This window comes from Python bivittatus, unplaced genomic scaffold, assembly GCF_059951505.1.
Source record: "Python bivittatus isolate LINGU-HERP-01145 unplaced genomic scaffold, Pbiv_v1 ctg000070_np1212, whole genome shotgun sequence".
Taxonomy (NCBI): Eukaryota; Metazoa; Chordata; class Lepidosauria; order Squamata; family Pythonidae; genus Python; species Python bivittatus.
The window spans coordinates 16,504,902-16,527,793 of record NW_028277034.1 but is presented as its reverse complement, the minus strand read 5'-3'; the positions used below and the strand labels follow the sequence as shown (position 1 = coordinate 16,527,793).

At 37.3% G+C, this 22,892-nt stretch overlaps 2 long non-coding RNA genes across 4 annotated transcripts in view; one reads left to right on the top strand and one right to left on the bottom strand.

Annotated features, from left to right (window-relative positions):
- Positions 1–22,892, bottom strand: part of LOC112540365 (uncharacterized) — an 88,228-nt gene that overhangs the window by 43,023 nt on the left and 22,313 nt on the right. For 2 of the 3 annotated variants that reach the window (XR_015794527.1, XR_015794525.1), the window contains exons 2-3: positions 1,786–1,860; positions 220–328 (exon numbers count right to left, since the gene is read on the bottom strand). This is a non-coding gene — a long non-coding RNA (uncharacterized LOC112540365). Of the gene's footprint in view, positions 1–219; positions 329–1,785; positions 1,861–5,497; positions 6,380–22,892 lie in introns of those variants that run through there. The other variant, XR_015794528.1, reaches the window with a different exon arrangement.
- The window catches only part of LOC112540364 (uncharacterized), a 64,876-nt gene that overhangs the window by 19,712 nt on the left and 22,272 nt on the right, over positions 1–22,892 (top strand). The gene's annotated exons all lie outside the window — the stretch shown is intronic.

Sequence of the window (22,892 nt, the reverse complement as noted above, 5' to 3'; positions counted from 1 at the left end):
ATCCCCACCTCCATGGACACATGAATAGACAAGAAAGGGTGGGAAGGGAAGCTGCCTGAATATATGTTGTTCCTGTAAGATAAGAACACTATGCTTAGGTCTAAATTCATGTTAGAAGAATAGATGCTGTTTCAGAGCACTTGGGTATGGATTTGAGTGTTTTCTCCTATACTTGGTTTACAGGAGGAATTACTGTTTGGATCACAAAGTAAAACTTACCAAAGTGTGTCCAAATGTGTATATTTGCTGGGAACTCCAGAAAGCCACAACAGTGGTGATAATGGTGGTGGTGGTGATGGCAGTGATAGTAGTCATAAAGATTATATTCCTAATATAATAATGAAGAGAATAACTGATGAGAGTAATTATTTTGATTGTAATTATTATTTGCCATGTTTTTAAAGATGGCCATTTATTGTCCCAACTACTTTTCTACCCTATGCTTCCTCATTTCTTCCTAATATGATTCTGAACGTTGAATGTAGCTTCTAACTCAAAATATGTACTTGCATATATTATAAAGTGTATGTGCCTAAAATGCTTAAGTAATCCAGTCCAAATTCATTCTATTTAACTCAAGTGAGTGGAATCAGCATGTGGAATATGACAAACTGTGTAAGGGAAAGTTGGTTTCATTTAATTATTTCTACATCAAATTCAGCACCAGGGTAGGAAATACTGCACATATTACCACTGCTGAAATGCATTATTAGGCAACACTCACAGTTTTCATAGACAAGAGTTTCACTTTAGATGTCCAGTTTGGGAGCCATATTTTTTCCCAGAAAAACTGTCTTTAAAAGTTCATTAGTTCAATAACACATACATGCATACCTGAGTATGTAACACTTTACAGCAAAGGGCATTACATTATTTCTCCATATATTTCTCTAAGGCATTATTTCATATAGTTCAGTCAAACTGAATATTTCTCTTAAAAACTATGATTAAAAATGTAAAGATATTTGCTGATTTTCATAAATTGCATTTGTTCTTATGGAGAAAATGATAATAATTTTGTCAGCATTATTCTATTCTATTCTATTCTATTCTATTCTATTCTATTCTATTCTATTCTATTCTATTCTATTCTATTCTATTCTATTCTATTCTATTCAAGAGAATGCTTCTTTTTTTCCCCCTCCTTTTTATTTTATTTTATCTTTTGCTTAATATTTGTGATAACTAAACTTAGTCCTTACGCTAGAGGTGGCAAACATTTCCTGGAGAAAAATGCTCAGTGTATTTCTGGGAAGGAAGAGATCCCTCTACAATTATAGAAGTGATTCATACATGGTGCTTTCACTGCTTGATTGCATTTTATTGGAGGAGCACAATAGGCAAGCACAGCTATTTCATAAGTAACTGACAAGTATTCCTAACCAACCCTTATGGGTCTGAGTACAAGCTTTCTTGTACAAGTGTGCCAAATGCTGCTCAGAATACCTTCGAGTGTCTCCAACTCAGAGCAATTTGGCCATGCCATGATAATAGCAATTTAGCTCTAGTGCTATAATGACTTACGGAAGTTTGATTTTATGCATCCCCAGAAGAAAACTATTTCAAAAACTAGCAGCAACAAATGATAGTATAGCAACACCACAAATATTCCCAGAGTATCCATAGCAACATTACAGACCAATAATGTTTCCATATTAGTGGTGCATGGAAATAGCCTGTGCTTCAAAGCAATAATCTAGATACAATAAGGCATTTTGAGGGACACCAAAGCATATTTTATATGCCCTGGTTTTGTGGAAAGAAAGGTAACAACTAGACACTTACATCCATGAGGTCTTCTTTTCAGGCGGCACTTTGACTCCAGCCCAGCCTGCGGAGCCACAAAGGCTACTTCAAACCCTTTGGAAAAACAAGCAGCAAAGATAAGAAAACAAAACTAATGCTGATATTTTGATCAAACACAGGAGTCTTTCCATATATAATGTTGATTATGCAAAGAAACAAATATTCCACTAAGCAGGGAATACAAATGAGAGGAAAAAACAATATAGGAAGCTCAATTTTATAAGCTACCCAGCAAAGGTCATCTACTGCAAATAAATAGATAAATAAATAAAGGTACAAACACTGATATTTGATTCAAAGTGCAGAAGGATAACACAAACCAGAGAAATTAGGTCTGATGCCCTCCCTCTGAATGTTTGGGCCTTTAATAGTTTACTATTGGCCACAAAGGCTAGAACTTAAATGAGATGCACTGTAGTCCAAAAAGCAGAAGGAGTCCAGGTTGCCTATTCTCGACATCTACAGCAAGTTTTAACTATATAGCCATAGAAACAGGTAGGATACATGAACCTTAGTAGTCTTACATGGTAAACATCATAAAATTCAGTGAATACACATGAAAATATAACTTGTTAACATTATATACAGTATGTTCAGACTTTCAGTTTATTTTTCTTGTGAAAATGATAAAGAAGACACCCGTACTAGTACTTTCCTCTTTGTGGGAAGCCAAAAAGGATGCAGATTGCTAGAGGAGTTTTTGCACAATGAAAGAGATCCTCATCCCTTAACTAAAGTAAGAGCAAGCATCTCTTACCATTATCTGTCAGACTTTCACTCACTTTTTCTTCTCTTTGGGAAAAAAAGTGAAACCTGTTTTCTCCATCATTCTAAATTAGAATGATTGGGAGAAAAAGCACAAGAAAATTTTAGCATACAACTGACTGCCAATATTCTACAAGTGGTTTAAAATCATGAGCTTCTGCACAGTGTGTCTGAAAAAGACAAATTCTTAAGGGGGGAATCATATTAACTGCAGAATTTCTTTCAAAATAAACAAACCCCACAAAGGAAAAAAATCTGCAAGTGGTACACGATTCTGGAAAAAGGTCATTCTGGGGTATTGCTACTTACTTGGTAAATGGGATTTCGGAATTATTTTTAGAAGTATCTGAAAAAAGTTTCAGATCCTTAAAAAGTCACATTAGCTTTAATGAGTCAACTTTTAAAGCAGCGGAAACTTTTTTCAGGCTCATGCATAAGCCTTGAAAATAAGATGGGCTGTTGTAATGAATAGCAGAGAGATGCTGCACTCACAAGAACTCCAAAGCATTGTTTTGAATAATTTTTAAAGTTGCATAGCTCTATTAGGTAGCATGTTTCATCCACCCACTGACACAATTATTATTTACCATCACTTACAGTTCAGAATCCTTATGAGGCATCAGTATGCAAGGAAACAGAAAAAAGAAAAGAACAATGGCCTTGACTCTTAAGAGAATAATGGATCTAGACATCAACATTTTAAAGTATGTAAAACTTTGCCATAACTAGAAGAGGACATTCAGAGAAGGACATAAAGGTTAAAGATATCATGGATTCAGATAGTAGAACAAGAGAATGTAACCATGTTTCTGGGTGGCAAGCTTCCTAAATGGAAGTATTTTTAAAATATGAGAAAAGGGAGGAAAAAAGTCCATGCCCTCATGCCTTAAAAATTACTCATGAAATATTGTGTGAGTGCCTGTCAGAAATGGCCCACATTCAAATGCAAAGCTTTGCCACTCCATCCTCCATTCCATCTGCAAATTATTTCCAGCACTTTAAATCTAAATTGAATTTTCCCCATTTTGCCCTCATCATCTGGAGAGTAGAGACATTTTCAGTATATGTTTAGAAGTTTGGAGCTCCAATTAATAATTGTTCAGCCAGAACTACCCATTAACTGGTTGTAGGAAAGGCAACAGCTCAGCTTCTTATTTGCCAGGCTATAAATTCTTTCCCTCATCCTGACCCAGCTTTCAGCACTCTATGAAATAACAAGCAGATATTTGTCCTTCCTTCATATAAAGACTGAAAGTTTCTAGCATTTCTCTTTTCCCCAACACACAGAGTCTAGGCAGCTGACTACATATATTTCTGTGCATATTTTTGTAGTTTGCAAAAATAAATGAATACACTGATATGGGGCCAAGTGCAAGTAAATGTTCTATTTTGAAATGAAATTCATTAAATGCAGGGAACTCTTAGAACCTTGCCTGTCATCATGGCTTCAAATCAGTAAGTCCAGTGAAATGTCTTAATGAAAATCCTGTACTATGACATTTGTTATGAAATGTGGTCCTAATCAATAACTAAGAGAAGAGGGAACCAATGTTTTAATGGCAAGGGAGAAAGGAAGCAGGAATCGAGAAATGAAGTTTCTCCTAGGAAAACAGACTAATGGCTGTAAGGCATTCATCTATTTTTAACAATTATAAATAACAGTAGTTACAGTATTGTTGATGGGGATATTTAATAAAAAATATCAGGCCCAGGAAAGTCCTCAAATGTCTGTTTTAGGGTTTCTCCTTTGTTGTTGTTGTTCAGTCATTAAGTTGTGTCCATGACCCCATGAACCATATTGCGCCAGGCCTTCCTGTCCTTCACTGCCTCTCTGAGTTGGCTCAGTTTCATGCTCATTGCTTCAGTGATGCTATCTAACCATCTCATCCTCTGCTGTCCCCTTCTCCTTTTGCCTTCAATCTTTCCCAGCATCAGGGTCTTTTCCAAAGAGTCCTCTCTTCGCATTAAGTGACCAAAGTATCTGAGCTTGAGCTTCATTATCAATCCTTCCAATGAGCAGTCAGGGTTGATTTCCTTTAAGATTGACTGGTTTGACCTCCTAGCAGTCCAGGGGACTCTCAAGAGTCTTCTCCAGCACCACAGTTCAAAGGCATCAATGCTGGGAAAGATTGAAGGGTTTCTCCTTGGGCTGCACTAAAAGAGTTAAATATGAACTGGGAGCTGGACTGCATGGTAAACAGAGGGGGCAAAAATGTTGATAAGCACAAATCAAACATGTTTGAGATATGTTCCATCTGACCTTGAAGCGAGACAAAGAATAAAAACAGGTTTTCCAGAGACTGCCACTATGCAGTGTGTTCCTGCTGGTTTGCTGTTAGCATTATTCGATGGACAGGAATGCACACAGCAGCAATAGGGCATGTTGTGAAATGGTCATTGTTTTTCTTAGCAGTGCATTCACAGGCCCACTGAAATCCTTTGCTATACATTACACAATGTAAATGTGGTCATTCACATCTATTTCAATCTTATTCTTAATGTTCCATGCTCCAGTAACCCAAATCAACAGTAATTCAAGGTGTGTTTTGCTTTTACAAATCCAATTACCAAATCTAATGCTTATATATCTCTATATACCTTTGTGTAATTTCAGAAGCAGCAAAAAAATAATTAATACTGTAACAGAAACCAAATGAATAACAAATTTAGGCAAACCATGCAAGAACAAGGGTTTATTTTTTTCATTTGTGTTTAATATTGCTAGTGAAGGAAAATGCCAATTTATTCATTTATTTATTTAAATTACTTCTACAGACACCCATCTGACAGCAGTGACTCTTGATGGCATACAAAGAATAAAACCACCAGCACCACAACATATAACCCATGATGCCCTGGTTGAAACAACAACCCTGTTTCCACTACCCCAAACAAAAAGCCACATCACCAGCAGAGCTCACCTCACCTTCTGCCCAAATGCTTCGGGGAACAGCCAGGTCTTCAGAGCCTTACAAAAATTTATCAGGGTCTGGGCCATCTGGATTTCTGGGGAGATGCTATTCCACAGGGCAGAAGCAGGCTTTTACAAGAATAGATCAGTTTGTTTGTTTGGTACAACAGTCATATGAAGAACCATTTGCCTTTGCTTCTTGTATTCTGCTATGTAAGAGACTGATACTTTTGTGTTACTTAGAACTGGAGGTGCAGTTTACGCAATATTGTCTTCCAAATCTCAGTAGTGCTTCATGAGAATAGGGCACCTGCCCTCTTTAAATCACAAGGGCTATTAGATATGATGGATCATTGAACAAATACGCCCAGAGTTCTCACTCAAGGCACAAATAACTAGGCTCAAATTATCCTAGTTTGGACATATTATGCAAAGACCCAATTCTCTGGAAAAGACTCTAATGCTGGGAAAGGTGGAAGGAAAGAGAAGAGGATGATATGCAGCAAGGTGGATGGGCTGTTACAGTGGCGATGAGTGCAACGTTGGGAGACTTGAAAGAACAGGTTAGGGATAGATTGTTATGGAGAGAATCTATCTACTGTATGTGGTTGCTAGTAGTTGAAAATGACTTGATGGCATATAATCAATCATTAGACTCTTAACCTACTATAGATTTTCCAATCTGTTGTCCTCCAGATGTGTTGAGAGTACAATTCCCTAAAAGTTCATCCACTCATAATTAGTTACACTGAAATTACTAGGAAAACTAATTGAAAAATTGCTCAGTTGTAAATAATGAAATCTAACTTATTGGGAACAGTTATGAAAAGAGCAAATGAAAATATTTGATACGTATTAATTAAATGTTCAGAGATGTAAATTCATAAAAATTGTGTTGGTGTTTAATGGGAAAGTATATGAAGTCACAAGCAAGATCACAATGAATGAACCAACTAATGTGAACACAGTCTAAAGAGGGAGAATATTGGAATCAAGCTCATACTTGGGTTGAAAAGATGATGTAAAGTCATAGAATTTGAGGTCAAGGTTATGTTTTTGAGATCAAAAAGTATTTTAAAATGTTGGCGTACACAGTGTGCTTTATTTCACATTCCAACCCATGCTCTGTAGGATCAACAGAAACAATATCTAGTTTCAGTATCTGATTGCAACTGCCTAGTCTATAATGCGTAGTTCCTTGCAGTCCTGCAGTATCTTTAGGAAAATAAACAAGTGCAGCTAATGAAAAGTTAATTAATTACAAATTCTATTTATATATTTAATATATTGCTATACCATTATTCATTATTTATAAATCTCAAAATGGGAGAAAAGCAGACTGAATTGTACCAAATGCAATTCAGATTAACATTTCTTCATTGGCCGTGCAGTTTTTTTGTTTTAAATAGCTGTTTTTTATCCCCTCAATCACATACAGAAATGTATCTAGAAAGTGAGCAATCTATTTTGAACATTATTCTTCCAGTTATCAGGCAGGCAGGCAGGCAGGCAGGCAGGCAGGCAGGCAGATGAGAGGGAGGGAGGGAGAGAGAGAGAGAGAGAGAGAGGGAGAGACCTACAGCCTTGGACACTATTTCATATTCATTTGATGAGATGACAGAAGACAGTTGTCAAAGGGGAACTAGAGATAGATTTTCACTTTCTTTTCATCAACATAACCACTGAAGGTTATTCATCAAGGACTGGAAGAGTGAGATAAATAAAACAGCATGATAAAAGCACAAGTGTGAGATGAATTGCCTCTGCTGACCCAAGTAATTTCCTATCGCAAGAATGTAGATTACATTTATGAAGTATCTGTCCTAGCATCAGACTGATCTTTGTGGTCACATACTGTTCCTCTGTTTTTTCCTTAAACCACCACCACCACTGAGTTCAGTTAACAAATAACAATGGGATTCAATTTGGTTTGACATGTTTTTTAAGAAAATTGGTTTCCTTTAGCTACCAAGCCATTGCCATGATACTAAATCTTTCTTAAAGTGTTATGTACACAATCCCATTCTTTCCACACCCAATCTAAACTGCAAAATTAATGCTGAAGAAGGAAATATATTTGAAGACTTCAAACAGAATATTCAAACTATAACATTGCATGAAAATACACTATGCTTCAGTGAAATAGTTTTTCTTGCAACTTAAGTAACTTATGTAACTTACCATATTGCATTTTAAAAATTATTAATTGGGGGGATTCAAAATCATAAATCCTAATTTGTACATCAGAAGGCTGTCAGTAGCTTACCAAAAAAGTTATTTTCAAATATTTATTCCTGAATTTATTCTGTCTCATTTCCGTAGTGATCTGTAAATATTGTTTAAAATCCACGTGGAAAGCAGGAAGGGGGGAGGCTATTTTAGTACATTTTTTAAAAAAAATAAGATTATCCTTATATTATTTATTTATTTCTTTAAAACATTTATATAGCCGCCCATCTTAAAACCAACCCTGGGCAGTTTACAACCCAAAATAAAACAGTTTGTGCAGCAATAGAAACAAAAGAAACCATAAAACCAGTAAAATCAAAAACTAAAAAAAACCAGGTGTCATAACCACACTTCCCTGATGTGACATCCAACATTCTCTTCCTATTCTAACCTCACCCTATCCCAACACATGGTTGAAGAGACAGGTCTTAAGTACTCTCCTGAAGGTTAAAACAGTGGGGACCTGTTGGATCTTGGGGGGGGGGGGAGTGTGTTCCTTAGGGCAGGGGGACTATGGAAATTTTCACAAAATGGGAGGGCAAAAACACTCCAGTCCAAACATTTAGTCCAGAAACTGTAAATTACCTAAAAACATTCTTCCCTTGCTAAGAGTATAATTTATATGATAATGTGTATTCTAATATAATTGGCTATTTCCTTACAACCAAAATTGTCAATATTGGTTTGTGCAAGGATTGCCCAACTTGGAAATAATTTATTACTTATCAATAACTTTTGCCTTTTAAAGTGTGTCAACAATTGTAAATATATCACCTCTGTATTTGTTTTCTTCCCATATTTAGTTTTTGTAGGTGGTCTCTCTGTGTGTATCTCTATGTGTGTGTGATACATTAGGCAGTATCACCAAACAAACTAACTATGAGTATGGTTCTGCTTCTTCTATTCTTGTGAAAAATAAAAAATGTCATGGGCATTTTAATCCAGGTATTTAAAAACTTGAAAATATCAATTTCTATGAAAATTTGTAGGCATTATTTTCTTTTAATGGTCAAAATTCTCTGCCAATTTTGTCCATTTTGATTAAAGTATTTATTGTTAATGGTGTTATTTCTATAGATATTTATGTTATTCCCATGCTGGCTAATGGGAGACTGAACTCTGATTTTTCCCAATAAGGCTCTAAAATATGAGTCAGATTAATCCACTCCCAAAGTAACTTTCTTAAGATGGAACTCCATCTGTGACAAAAGTTGGATGTTCCTGGCACAAACATAATCATCATTAATATGCTGCTTTCTTATAGGAAAAAAAAAACTATTCTGACAGAAAAAAGTATCAGAAAAAAACCCTGTGATTTAGGTATCCCTTTATAATTTGATGCCCATATGGCCCGGGTAGGCATTAGTAAAAAGAATGTATTTTGTTGATAGTGATAATGATGACTTAGCACATCAGTGGGAAAATCAAAATAGAATTATGCAAGCAAACAAAAAATACAGTTATTAAAGGAAACATGTTTTAATGCACAAGATTAATGTGCATTTTTGATATGAATGCTGTCTTATTTAAGTTTTAAAAATTCATTAAATTTATTACATAATTTAACAAAGAAAATAGCAATTTATTTTATACTGATAAACATGCTTTAGAATAGTATTCTATTTAATACATTGTTTCATTTTTTTACATCAGAAATTGTAAATTCAATTCAGTCAAGCATACTCCCAAAAAGTGGATACATGATTTCATTTTGATTGAATGGTTTAGTTTTGACTACTTAAATATAGTAACAAACCCCTATCCTTTCAATTATGATTAAAATCTACTGATTGCTATAGCTGGAAAAAAAATCTATAACCAGCTTTTTACAATACACTGGATGAAGTGGCTATTTGAAATAAATCAAAACAATTAGCTCTAAAAATCTGGTACTACTTTTTTTAACTTAGAAATGTTATTAAAAAGCATGAGCTTTCATGAGCTGCAAGTCAGATTATCACATATAGAGTGGTTGGACTGATGTTGGATTTAACTGGAGTGAGGTAGGGGAGAAAGCAAGGGAAAAGAGGTTGGTTATACAGACGCATGTTGCATGTGAGACAGATTACAAGGCCCTTTTTAATTAACACTTGTAATGTATTAAAACCCCATTGTGTTTGTTGAGACCTTCTGAGATTGGCTGAAACCTTTTGATGTATGTGAATTCAACAGTTTCTCATTTGATGGTGCTCTTAAAGTCCCACTTTTCCAAAACTTTGAGGTCTGCTATAGAATGTCCTGAGCGTGTCCTTGGAGACTAAAATTCTCTGATGTTACTTTGTTTTTGTTTTGTCTCCTGATGTCAAATTTGTGTCCTTTTGCTGGAACCATGTAGATATGCATGGCAATCTGTAGGTTTTCTGTATAGAGTGCTGTTTATGTGTCCATTATATAGTTTTACAGTGACATCAAGGAAGTGTTCTGTAGAAAGGCTGAGGTTGATGGTGGCATGGAAGTTGTAGGTGGAATATTATGAGAGATTAATTTCCATGGCCCTAGATGTAATTCATTCTAAGTAATTCCAAGAAGTTGGAAATAAAATTGCTGGAAGAAATATTAAGTACCTCAGATATGGTGATGATTCTGCTTTCATGACTGGAAGTGAGGAAGACTTAACCCCTACTTATTGAAAGTAAAAGATGAAAGTGGCCTGATGCTGAACCCTTTTTAAAAAGAAAAATATGTTTCTTTTTACTGACAATCTAATGCAAATAGGTAAAGAATTAGTAACAGACTTTATCTTCCTGAGCTCAAAACTCCAGAAAACTGTTACTTTGGAAAAAGATTTTAAGAAATCCATATAAATTACTAAAGCATAGAGACATCATTCTGCCAACTGAGATATCTTTTGTCAGTGGCACGGTCTTCCCAGTCATAACATTTGGACTGTGAAAACTACAGCATAAGGAAGGCTGAACAAAGGAACAATTACTATATGTCTTTCAGCTGCAGAAAATTGTCAAGAATAGTTTGGATTGCCAGAAGAACAAATCATTCAATATTAGATGAAGTAAAACCAGATTGTTCGTAGGAAGGACTAATAATGAAATTAAAGCTTAAATATTTTAGACATATAATGCAAAGGCAGGAATCATTGGAGAAGACTGTGATGCTTGGAAAAATTGAAGGCAATAGAAAAAGAGGCAAGAAGGCAAGATGGCTAGGCACTATAAATTATATCATGAGCATGAGCTTAAAAGAACTCAAAGAAGCAGTTATTGACTGACAATCCTGCCAAACTCTTGTCTATCAGTTCACAAAAACAGCACAAAATGACTGAACAACAACACATCATTGTTGCTACTACTAATGAGTAAAAGACACAGTCAACGTTATGCTGTAGCATAATAAGGCACAGAATTGCATACATGATGTGGCAATGTTGCTCTCTCATAAATGAAGCTAAATAGGGAAAAAATCAAAAGGAAATACTTCTTCACATAGCACAGAAAGCAGCACTTGCATCCTGCTTGTGGGCTTCTAATGAGCACTCTGAGAGCAGAATGCTGGATTGTATGATTTCTCTCAACGAGCTATGGCTCTAATGGTCAATGCTTCTATGCAATTTCATGTTTCAGTTGCCAGTTCCACTATTTAAACGTGTTAGATAGTGAACTTATGCAAGGGGTAAATTATTGTATTTACATAGAATCCTAAATCATGGCAGACTACTTTTCATAACTGGAGAACCCACTTTTTAAAAAATCTTTTAGAAAACAGGACCACAGGGACTGAGGTTTTGAACTCATGATGTCACTTGAGCAGATGGAGTTCAACCCCTCCTCTTTTTTTTTGGTGGTGGTTTATTATTTATTTTAAAAATTGTATATAGCTGGCTATCTAACCAATGGAACTCTGAGCATGGAACAAAAGATATAAAACTCAATAAACAGTCAAAATCAGTTAATTGACAAAGCTTGTGATAAGAATGCTACAGAAAAGGAGGGAGCACAATCAGTGAGCAAGCTGCACTTTCTTTCCCGTGGCTGATTGCTGAACACTTAAATTGACTATTACCTACTATATAGTTCACTTTAAGTGTATAATAACTCTATTCATGCTAATTTACCTTCCATCTGAAATGGTATTTCAATTATGAAGCATTTCCATTACAATTTGCACAATTATTCCTCAAACAGCTTACCTCTTGGGGCAACCAATGTTAAGAAACCTTTCTGTACTTTTGTTAGAAATATTTCTACACTTTACTGTTTTGATTTAAGCTTGAACTATTGCCTTGTTAGTTGTTCTTGTCTAACTTTCTAAAATACAGTCTTTAATTACGCTTTTGAATGTTCTGGGAGCTCATGTTTTGTAAATGGGAAATAAACAGAGAAAAAGAATTGAACTGGGAATGCTACAGATTTAATTTAGGTTGTGAAATATAAAAAAACGTTTTGCTCTTAGTTGGGGAAAAACGTTTTGAACAGATCTTTATGTCAGCACAGCAAACTATAAACCTAAGAGAAATGCAATTCAGAGCAAACTAGAATATATATTTCTAATTGAACAGTTGATTTCAAGGAATAGTTTGCAATACAATTCATGCATTTGACTAAGAGAAAACATTAATAACAGTCAGCAAACAAACCTTAACAATGCAGTGAAAGTGCAGGAAAGTAATTCTGGTGCAGGAAAGTAATTCCTGTTTGATTTACTTGGCAAAAAGTAATAGAAAATATTAAGTTTATTTATTTGTTTATTTTAAAGATGTATATGGTCATCTATCTTATACAATATGACTGGGTGGCTCACAACAATATACAGATTCAGAACTGATTTCGATTATTTGCAAGAGTAATTACATTTCAGTTGTGTCATTTTTATGGCATGGAAATATGTGGCAATCAAACTGATATACTTGCATTTCCTATTTCAAAACCTTCTCAGTTCAAAATGCCTCTTATCTGAATTATACCCCTTGCCCAGCATGGCTGACAGCAGGTAGGTAGTGCTATTAGGGTAAAGAAGCTAAGCACTTAGTGCTTTCTCGGAAATCAACAAGGAATAGCAAAAGTGAGAAAGCACCAGCTTTGGCAGTGATATGAAATTTCCAGTAAAAATAAAGGCTGAAAAGAAATCCACAATTGTTTAATGTCTTTACCAAGACTAATTAAAATACCACACAAAGAACTATGGAAGTTTTTTAATACTCCAAAATTCCTCATTAGGCTAGGGAAAAATGGGAAATTAAGCAGCAGACTGGGGGGTGGGGGGGGCGGAAATTTAGCTAAGGTTTATCCATGAGCTTTGCATTTTAGATCTATGTGAAGATGTTACAAGCATCAGATTACATCCAACATTATGGAACAAAGAAGCAATGGGTGAACCCACAACCTGCAAACAAATAGGGCCTCAGAATCTTTCTTAGCTGGTAGACATATCTGGAGTTTTGAGAGCACACTATAGGTGCTATCACAAAATGGCTGCCATGAGGGAGAAGCTAGTCACAAACATTCATTTTACTGAAAACTACGTGGCAAACCTCTCCTATATCCTCTTGGCCCCTTCAGGATTATTTTTGTCTTTTTGGAGGAGAAAAAAGAATGGAACATTTCCAGGCAAAATCCTGGGCTTCAACAGCCCTCTATTTTATTTTCTAAAAGTGTTTATGGCATCCCACCTTCAGGATAGTCAAGGGAATCCATCTGGTAATTTGGTAACATCATTGGAAGGATTATAGTCAAAAATCTTTGTCACAATTTTTGGAATTGGGAGGGTTAAGTAGAAGTAATGAAATTGGGGGTGGACCCCTGGGAGACAAACTGTGCCCATTCCCCCATTTAAACCTTCCACCAACTCCAAAACTGGCCCCATATTATCATAATGTATTTTGTAAACTGCTGGTAGAAGTGTGATGTTTCAGCACTATAGTAAATAATTAAATAAAATGGGAGGTGCACACAGGGCAAGAGGTGTAAATTGTTCACCCCATAAGGCCTGGTGAGAGTCAGGAACATTCTTATAAACAAAGGTGATAAAAGATTGATAACTTTTAGCATCTTAAGTTTCTCATTTATTAAGTTTTAAAAATAAAATAATATTTAAAAAACTAATGACTGGTAAAGTCAACCCGGTTGAGCAATAAAGGAGGTGGTAAGGGTACACTATGTCCATGGGCACATAGTGGGTATACTATGCCCATGGACACAATATTGCACAATAACAATATGGACTATTTGTTATTCAGACCACTTAAGAACACAATAAATAGATTCCTGGCTAGACTGAAATGCTTCTTTCAGTCAGCAAATGGAATATTTCTACATTGGGTCGTACATCTGCCTATGTTCTTCAAACGGACCAAATTTCTCTTACTATGAGAAACAACAGAATCAACATGCACAGATGGATTTCACACAAAACAGCTACTATCTCTCTGAGCCAGCCCATACCCATTCCAATCTTATAAGAATAGACTGGCTCCCTGCCTCTCCTGGCAGCTGTAGAATTGCGCTTAAATGTAAAACTTAAACCACCCCCCACCCCTCTTGTGTTATTTAAAAGGAAGAACTATCTTATTCTTTTTCCAATCTATCCCAGTCATACTTTTCTTGACTTGAATGTCACACCCTTATTATGTCAAAACTTGCAACCACAAAGTAAAGACAATTCCAAATAACCAGACAGCCTTGAACAATAACAGACAAGCTCCAATCACAGTACACTTAACTGCTTCCGCTCCAACAATCTTACAAACAAAACAAAACCAAACCTGGTGATGAATGCTTTCTCTCAATTATCAAGAAAGGAAAAGGCTACTATCCTGAAGAGACTGGAGGAAGCCATGAAACAGGTAATCTCCAACGTACATCTCAATGCTAATTTGAGTAGTTCAACACCAGCACCCAGTGTCAATGACAATATTATAGGGAAGCCATTTTTTTCAGTCTCAAGTCACTAAGGGTATTGGCACTCCCTGATCTCAGCAAACAATTTATGCCAATTACTTTTCAACTTTTTCTCATATGCCCAGCTGCTACCTCCAGAACTTCATGTAGGGCAGAAACAGAATCTCTTCCACCCTTCAATACTTCCAAGAGGGGAAATCTACAGAACCTGTTGACATAAATACTAAGGCTGATTTAACACAGAAACAAGACATTGTCATTCCAATGAGTTCTTTATTCATCAAGGAGTGTGATCTAAGCTTTCTCATTAAAGTATGGGGACACATATTTGAATGAGACTTACATGGTGGCCTGCCCATTAATTGAGAAGCTATGGTCTCCACTAGCCAGCACCAATGTCAACTTTTGCAAAATGACATTTGGCCACACAGCATGACATGTAGCAGCTTTCATGCACTATTACTGGTTGATGAGCCAAATGTGGGGATTCTGCTTTGATTTCTTCTCTGAGACAGTTTGAATTCCTCTTCTTACAGGAAACATGGGAGTGTGAATCCAAAGAACTAAAAATTATGTAGCTGCTTCCTTGTTACAAGCATCTAGCCTGAAGGGTGGCCACACTCATAGGATTATTAGCAAGTGTATTTCTTCTAAACTCTGCATAACTATCTCTTATTCTGTCTTCTTTTCAGCTCAATAGCCAGTGTTAGTGAGTCAAATTTGCTACTATTTAACATATATTCTCTCTCTCTCACACACACACAGACACACAAACACACACACTGACCTCTGCCTACTAGGCTTGTCTCATAAACTAATAGCATCTGTGGCTATTTTGCAGACTGGCTGCTCAAGCTAACAATCCAGCTGTCCAATTCACAGATGGCTGTAGTGGAAGACTACAAGCTAGAATGGGTTTGGACCAACATTCCATTGTTCCATATTTATTCACAGCTAGATCTTGCCCATTTGGGCCTTGCTGTTCCTATGATAAGGATATTAACACATGGGGATAGAGATTGGCCCAACTGACTATTAAACTTTATTTTTTAATATTAAATGCACAACACCAGGAGACTTGGAGGGGGCACTCACTTTCAGGTAAGGGCATAGAGCTAACATGCTACATTACATGTTAATTGTCCACAAACTGGTCACCCACTATATAGATTTTTGTGTTACTTCTCTTCTCAACAGTGACTACCTCTCTCTGTACTGAAGCCTTTCTCTGTCCCTTTGAAAGCTGACTCAGGATGTCCCAAAAAATGCAGTTTGTAAGAAATCTCTCATTAAATGGTCATACAGACTAGCAAGCCTCTATGTTCAATTCTTAAGTATACCTAAAGCCCTATTGTTTAAAAAGTCTGTGAGAGATGACAGAGAGATTTAGTTTGTCCTAGATATTTTCCTTTGTACAATTCAGTGTAGAAATGTACAAAGCCTGCCTCTGTCAGTTCAGAACATGCATAACAATTTTTCTAAATCTTGGTTTGACAATGAATGCATTCATGCCAACGCCCTAGTGATTGTTGTGCATCAAGCCACTAGCATCAGCCACAATCTACACAGGAAACCTTTTACTCCCTAAAAAAAGGAATACAAGGCCCGCTTGAGAAGGAAGATCATGGATGGATAATTAATATTGTGGAATGTCTGGGATGTCCATTATCATATTCTATTTCAAACAGCAGTGAGGAACTCAGACATACCTTCTTAGCTGACTGACCCCAGTCTCACAATCAGAAACATTAAGCTTAATCATGCAGCTAAAAAGTAGTGGTACCACCACTTGGGGAAGAGGAGGAGACCTGATTCTCCAGAGATACAAAAACTAGTTCCTGAATGGTGGGTCTATGTTCCCCCCTCCTATTCCTACACTGATAATTCCCTGCAGATTGCCAAACATCTGACCCATTGTTGGCTGTCTCCCCAGTATCTATCTATGCTGGACTCATTGTAGCAGAGGTATCCTGACGTATATCAAGATAAAAATCCTCTGCTTGACCTTTCTTTATCTTGATATACGTCAGGATACCTCTGCTACAATGAGCTCATCTACTTTCCACTATCCCCAAATATTTTTATCATATATTTACAGTTTCATATCATATATTTACAGTCCGAATCACACTGGCAGGCTTAGATCCTTTGCCCTGAATGGCATTGGCCAGAATATTCAATAATATCCCCTATCAAGATAGATAGATATAGATATAGCTATTTAGATGTTATGAATAATAAGGCCCTAAACTACTTCATCCAAGTAGAATCTCAGCCACAACTTTTGGACTTTTACAATGAAGGACAGAATAAAGGCAAGCAATTGTAACTTTAATTCAAATTTTAATTCTAATGACAAGGGAAATTAGTTCCATTGCTAGCAGATCAGGGGCTAATCTTGTGTGTGTGAGAGAGTGTATGTTTAAAAAAACAATGCAATTAAGATGCTTAGAACCAAAGACCAGCAAGTTATTTTATATTTAAAAAAGAAGTCATAATTGGCATTTCCCTTGCTACCAGTAAAACTATAACAGCAGGGAGAGGCAGGCAGAATCAAGTGATATGGTGTGCATCATGATATATCACCAAATGATGAAAATTTAATTTACTTCATTTGCATCATTTGCATGATGATGTCATGAGTCACACTGTATCATCAGGGCTTCTGCCAAATGCCTGTTTAGGCAATTGCAACATTTAGCAGATAGTGCTATCTTTTTAAGACAACCCAGACTAGCTCACTTATCTCATCAACATGATAGAAGTAGGTTTATTTGAAGACTTGGCATTCAACAGTCATTTATCATTAGCACCGCAGACTAAAAGAAAAAAGCTCCATACACTTTGCAAATATCATAATGCCATGGCAATTAAATATATCATCTGAAGTTTTCTTTATTCTCCTGATAAGCTTTTAAAAAAAAAAAACTGTAAGTGGCCAATTATTGTCCATTTTGATTGGTTTCAAAGGTAAATGTCTTTTAGTTCTTCAAAGTAAGTGAATTGTATGTTGGCCCTCTAACCTCAACAAAAATTGGAATTGCCTCCAGTTCCACTCTCTGCTTAAAAAGAATACTATGGAATAAATTGGCTTTCATTGCTAGATCCAGAATGCCTGCAGTCACACATTCTTTTTCATCTAAATGTCATTGCAGTTTTCCCTAAATAATTTTTGTCTGCCCACGATAGAACACCTACTCCTGTAAACAGACATAAATCCAAAATGAATTCACTCCTACAAGCTGATATGGGAGCATGAGAAACAATGGTGATGGTAGATACTTTTTACTTCTATTTCTGATTATGTAGCATGGCACAAAATACTGACTGGGAGCATCTTTCTACTTAACCAAGAGATAAAACTCTTTCTCCTAAATTTATTACAGTTAGTCCTCACTTAATGACCATTTGAAGTAATGGCAGCACTGAATGAAGGGACTTATGACTGGTTCCTGAAGTTACAGCCATTGCAGTGCCCCCGTGGCCAACTGATCAAAATTGGGCACTTGGCAGCCCGCACGCACATACAACCATAGATGCGCTTCAGCTCCCCCTACCAGCTACGCCCTTTTGGCCCACTGCATTCCACAGCCCCTGCTGCCCTACTTGACCTTTCCCATCTTCTTGCTTCCACTGCTGACCAAGCATGCCCAGCCTGGCCCTTCAAGAGGCAGCTACTGGCTGCATGAGGCTTTCTTCCCAAGGTTGCACATGGCAGTTTCTTTGTGAGACCTGGGGAACATGTTTCCATCTGGCCAGCAGCTGTCTCACAAAGGGCCAGAGTGTGTATGCCTCCTCAGCGGTGGGAGTAAAAAATGGTGAAGGTCAGCTGGGGTGGTGGAGCACAGGGCAGAGGGGGCCTTGGAGTGCAGGGTGGTGAGGGCAATTGCAGCTGGGGCTGGACTGGGGTGGCTGGGGCTTCCTGGGGTAGCTGTGGCTTCACACCACACCATGCTGCTGGGCTGGGCTGGGGCAGCTGAGATTTCCAGGGGTGGCTACGGCTTCATGCTGCACTGCAGCTCAGGGGCTTTTTGAAGTCCCAGAGCCATTGTGTGCCAAGAAGCCCCTGAGCCTCAGCATGGCAAGCAACCCCAGAGCTGCATAGTTCTGGGGCTGCTTGTTATCCCATAAGGCAGGGTGCAGAGTGGCCAAAGGGGCAGAGATGGGGGGGAATAGGGAGTTGGGGGGAGCTGAAGGGGAGCTGGAAGAACCGGGCCTTGGAGCTGGGAGGGACCAAACCCAGAATGGCTTAGATAGATTTATATATATATATATATATATATATATATATATATATATATAACACTTACACAAATAGAAGGAAGAGAAAATATCCAAGAGGCCGATGGAAGCCACACCAGGCCTCTAGGGGGCTAGCCAATCCCATTTCTGACAACCTCCCTCCCCGCCCCAGGCCAGATGGCAGAGCCAGGTCTTCAAATCCCTCCGAAAGGCTAGGAGTGAAGGGGCCTGTCTCACCTCCAGGGGCAATATGTTCCAAAGAGCGGGGGCTACAGCAGGGAAGGCCCGCCTTCTGGACCCCACTAATCGGACTTCTTTTGCCAAGGGGGTCCAAAGTATGCCCTCTCTGTGAGATCGGGTGGGACGGGTTGAAATCGTGGGGGCGAGGTGGTCCCTCAGGCAGCCTGGTCCCATGCCATGTAGGGCTTTAAAGGTGATAACTAACACCTTGAATTGGACCCAGAAGCAAACCGGTACCCAATGCAGCTTACGGAGCAAAGGTGTTATATGGGTCCTTCTTCGGACCCCAAAAATAGCTCACGCGGCTGCATTCTGGACCAGCTGAAGCTTCCAGATACTCTAGATTTGGGTGGATCCTCAGCTAATGACCAGTGGAATTCAGTTAACAGTGGCAATGGGGAGTGCCAGGATTGCTGTCTCTAAGCAATGTGGTCACGTGATGTTACGCTTTACAACTGCATCACTTAGTGACAGAAATTCTGGTCCTAATTACCATCATAACTTGAGGACTACATGTAGTTAGAAATTGTATTTAGTGCCTTGTACTCTTTAGAGCATTTCAGTGTGAATAAATTGATAGGGTATCAATTTTTAGTTCTTGCATTCATAAACTAGAACTTAAGTATGTTTTTTTCTTTTTAAGCTACTAATGACTTATGAGGTACAGTAAGAGAAAAAAAAAGAAATTTGAAGTATACATAATGTGACTCATAGCTAGTTGGAACAATTAGTAAACTGCTGCTAAGGTAAAGCCTTGCAGTCTTATGAGTAATTTCAAATACAGTAATAGTTTCTAACATTGATGCTCACAACACTGTATTGGACGAGGTCTGCTGTATCATTAGTCAAACAGGTTAAGAAAGACTACTTCTTGTGATGGCAATTTTTTGCCCTCTCAGACTGAACATCTGCTTGCGTAATTAAAATGAATAATGACGAACAAATTAATGAGCATCTGCACAAATATCTTTGCTGGTAAATCTGACACATGTAAGAGCTCTGTATTCTGAAGTACTATATCAGTTCTTGGTTTGGCTAACTGATCACTTGACATACACGGAGCAGAACTGTAAGAAACAAGCATATTTTATACATAAACTTCCTACACATGAAATATTCGTTTGTCACAAAAGTTTTGAGTTATCTTATATTCAAAAAGGATATATATGAATGTTGTGCCAATGCCTGTATTCCAATATCTGAAAGATAACTTTGCCTGAGAAAAAGCTGCCTTCTCCTTCAAGTCTTATGTACCGTAGAATTCTATTTGAATAGAATTCAAATAATCTATTTGATTGTTTTGAACTAGTTTATTGTTTAAATGTGGTACATGGATTATTGGATGTTTGGTTGTTAATATATATGTCTCTGCCACTCTGCAGCTTTTTGGCTTCCTGACATATTTAGGACATTTCCTGACATTATTCAATTTTAGTTGAAATATGGAATGCTGGTAAGATTGGAATCCTTGGAGAAATTATTGTACAGTGAAAGATAGGACTCATAAGGCATCACTTAAATAAGCAAAATACAGATGAAAATTTCACCAAAACATTTTGAGGGAAGAAAAAAAGCCAACTTCTTTTTCAACAAATTGAATGAGGATGAATACATGATTTTTAAACTATATGTAATATTTTCAGCATATATCTCATATGTAGTAATCAAGTCATGCAATGATTTCTTCCTCACATACTGACACATCACAGCTTGAAATAGCATAATCTATCTAGAGCTAGACCATATAATTGCACTGATCATGCAGCTCAGACTCCTAAAATGAAGAATACAAATAACTCCTATTTGTTTCTGTAATAGTGATATGCACAAAATGCATTAAAGGCATTTGATGACTGGTATAATTTCCATTTGCACATTGTTCTTTTATGGCATTATCTCCCTAATGGGTTTCAGTTCTTTCCTAAATCTTGATAATACCATATACCAGGCCATTATTCCAAAGAAACTTTAGGATGTTTTTGTATGATCAGTCTTGCCATGCTATACTGAATTTAATTGCATCTCTCCTTCCCTATTTTTGAACTGTGCAAATCTGTCATAGACTTAGGAGAGAAGTAGAAAAGGAAACAAAATTGAGAAATATGATAGTGCTATGTCAAAAACTGTTGTGTAATAAAGAAGTTTAAAGGACAACCATAGCCCCCTTAGAGTTGGGTGGTCTTAACAAATCCAATCAATCGATCGATCAATCAATCACTGTCTAAAAAGAATATAACCTATGAGATGGGGGAACCCTTTTTGCCCTCTGTACATGGAAGGCCAGAATAATGCCTAGAATTTAAGTAACACTTACCATAATTTTGCTTTTGTTGTGGTTATAAAAAAGCGACAGTTCAACTTGTGAACTTTCAAGGTAAGACTTTGAATTCAAGATGCTGGTTGTTACCTATAAAGCCCTACATGTTAGGTGTGGTTACTTGAGGGACCACCTGTTTCTTACAGTATCCACCCAGCCAATTTGATCCTGCAGGGTTGGTGCACTCTGGATTCCTTCCATTAAACAATGTAATCTATCAGGACCGTGGAAGCACACCTTCTGTGTAGCAGTGCCTGCACTCTGGAATGAGGTCCCTGGAGATCCAGATGGCCCCCAGCCTGCTGTTGTTTAGAAGGGACTTGAAGACCTGGTTCTGCTCAGGCCTTTGGTGAGGGAGAGTGAAGACCCTTTGCTTCATCTTTGTCCATTCTCTATTGTTCTCCCATTTATTTATTTATTTATTTGTTTGTTTGTTTGGTTGGTTGGTTATTATTGCATTTTCCTTGTTTTAGTTGTTTGAGCCACCCAGAGTATTGGGGGTCAGACAGCATGCAAATTTAATTAAAAAATAGATAAATAAATAAATGTCATTTAGTACTTATTCCAGTATAAATCTTTCCCTAGTTATTAAGTAGTCATTTCATATAGCCAATAAAAGGATTGTAGCCAATGAAAGGCCAAAGTAAATCTTGAAACTTCCTGAGTGTTCCATTTTCTGGCATATGGAAGAGACAAGGGACTAAGCATTCCAAGATTTGATCCTAATTCATAGGGAACAGCTAGCTGAAGAGGTAAAAGTAGTGGGAGAAAGGGAAACTGAAGCATAGTCTGCTAAATTTAGGAGAACCAAATTCAGCAAGTTTAGGGAATTACTGATCAAGTTGACATACACAGAAATTCTTAGAGAAAGGGAGTACAGGAGAACTGAACATTCCAAAAATAAGATACTGAAAGTAAAATCACACACTATTCCAATAAGAAATAAATAGAGACCAGCTTAGAAAACTAGCCATAGGGAGCTTTTTATTGAGCTAAGAGTTAAGAACAGTACATATAAGAAATTTAAAATGAACGTAATCATCAGGGAGATGTATCAGCAGGTAACTAGTATCTGCAGAAATAAAGCTAAAAGGCTGAGACACAGAAAGAACTTATGTTTTCAAGGAAACTAAAAGCAACAAAAAGGACTTCTTTTGGTTATATGAAAGGAAGAAAAAAGAAGGGTGGGGTCCATTGCTAGGAAAATATAGCAGGATAATAACAAGTAACATGGTGAATGCTCAGTTCCTCATCTCCTACTTTGCTTCTATCTATAGGGGAACTGTGTTCAAATGGACCTTCTCTCTCTCTCTCTCTCTCTCTCTCTCTCTCTGTGTGTGTGTGTGTGGCTGGATAGTGTAGTGGTTAGAGCATTGCCATTTGACATGGGAAACTGAGGTTCAAATCCCAGCTGGTACCTAACTTAACAGTAGGGGTCCTTGGGCAAAGAACCCCCCTAATGGTTCACCTGCCTACCTCAAATATGAGAGTGACACGAACTAAGAGAGTCATGCCAGCTCAGATGTCACCT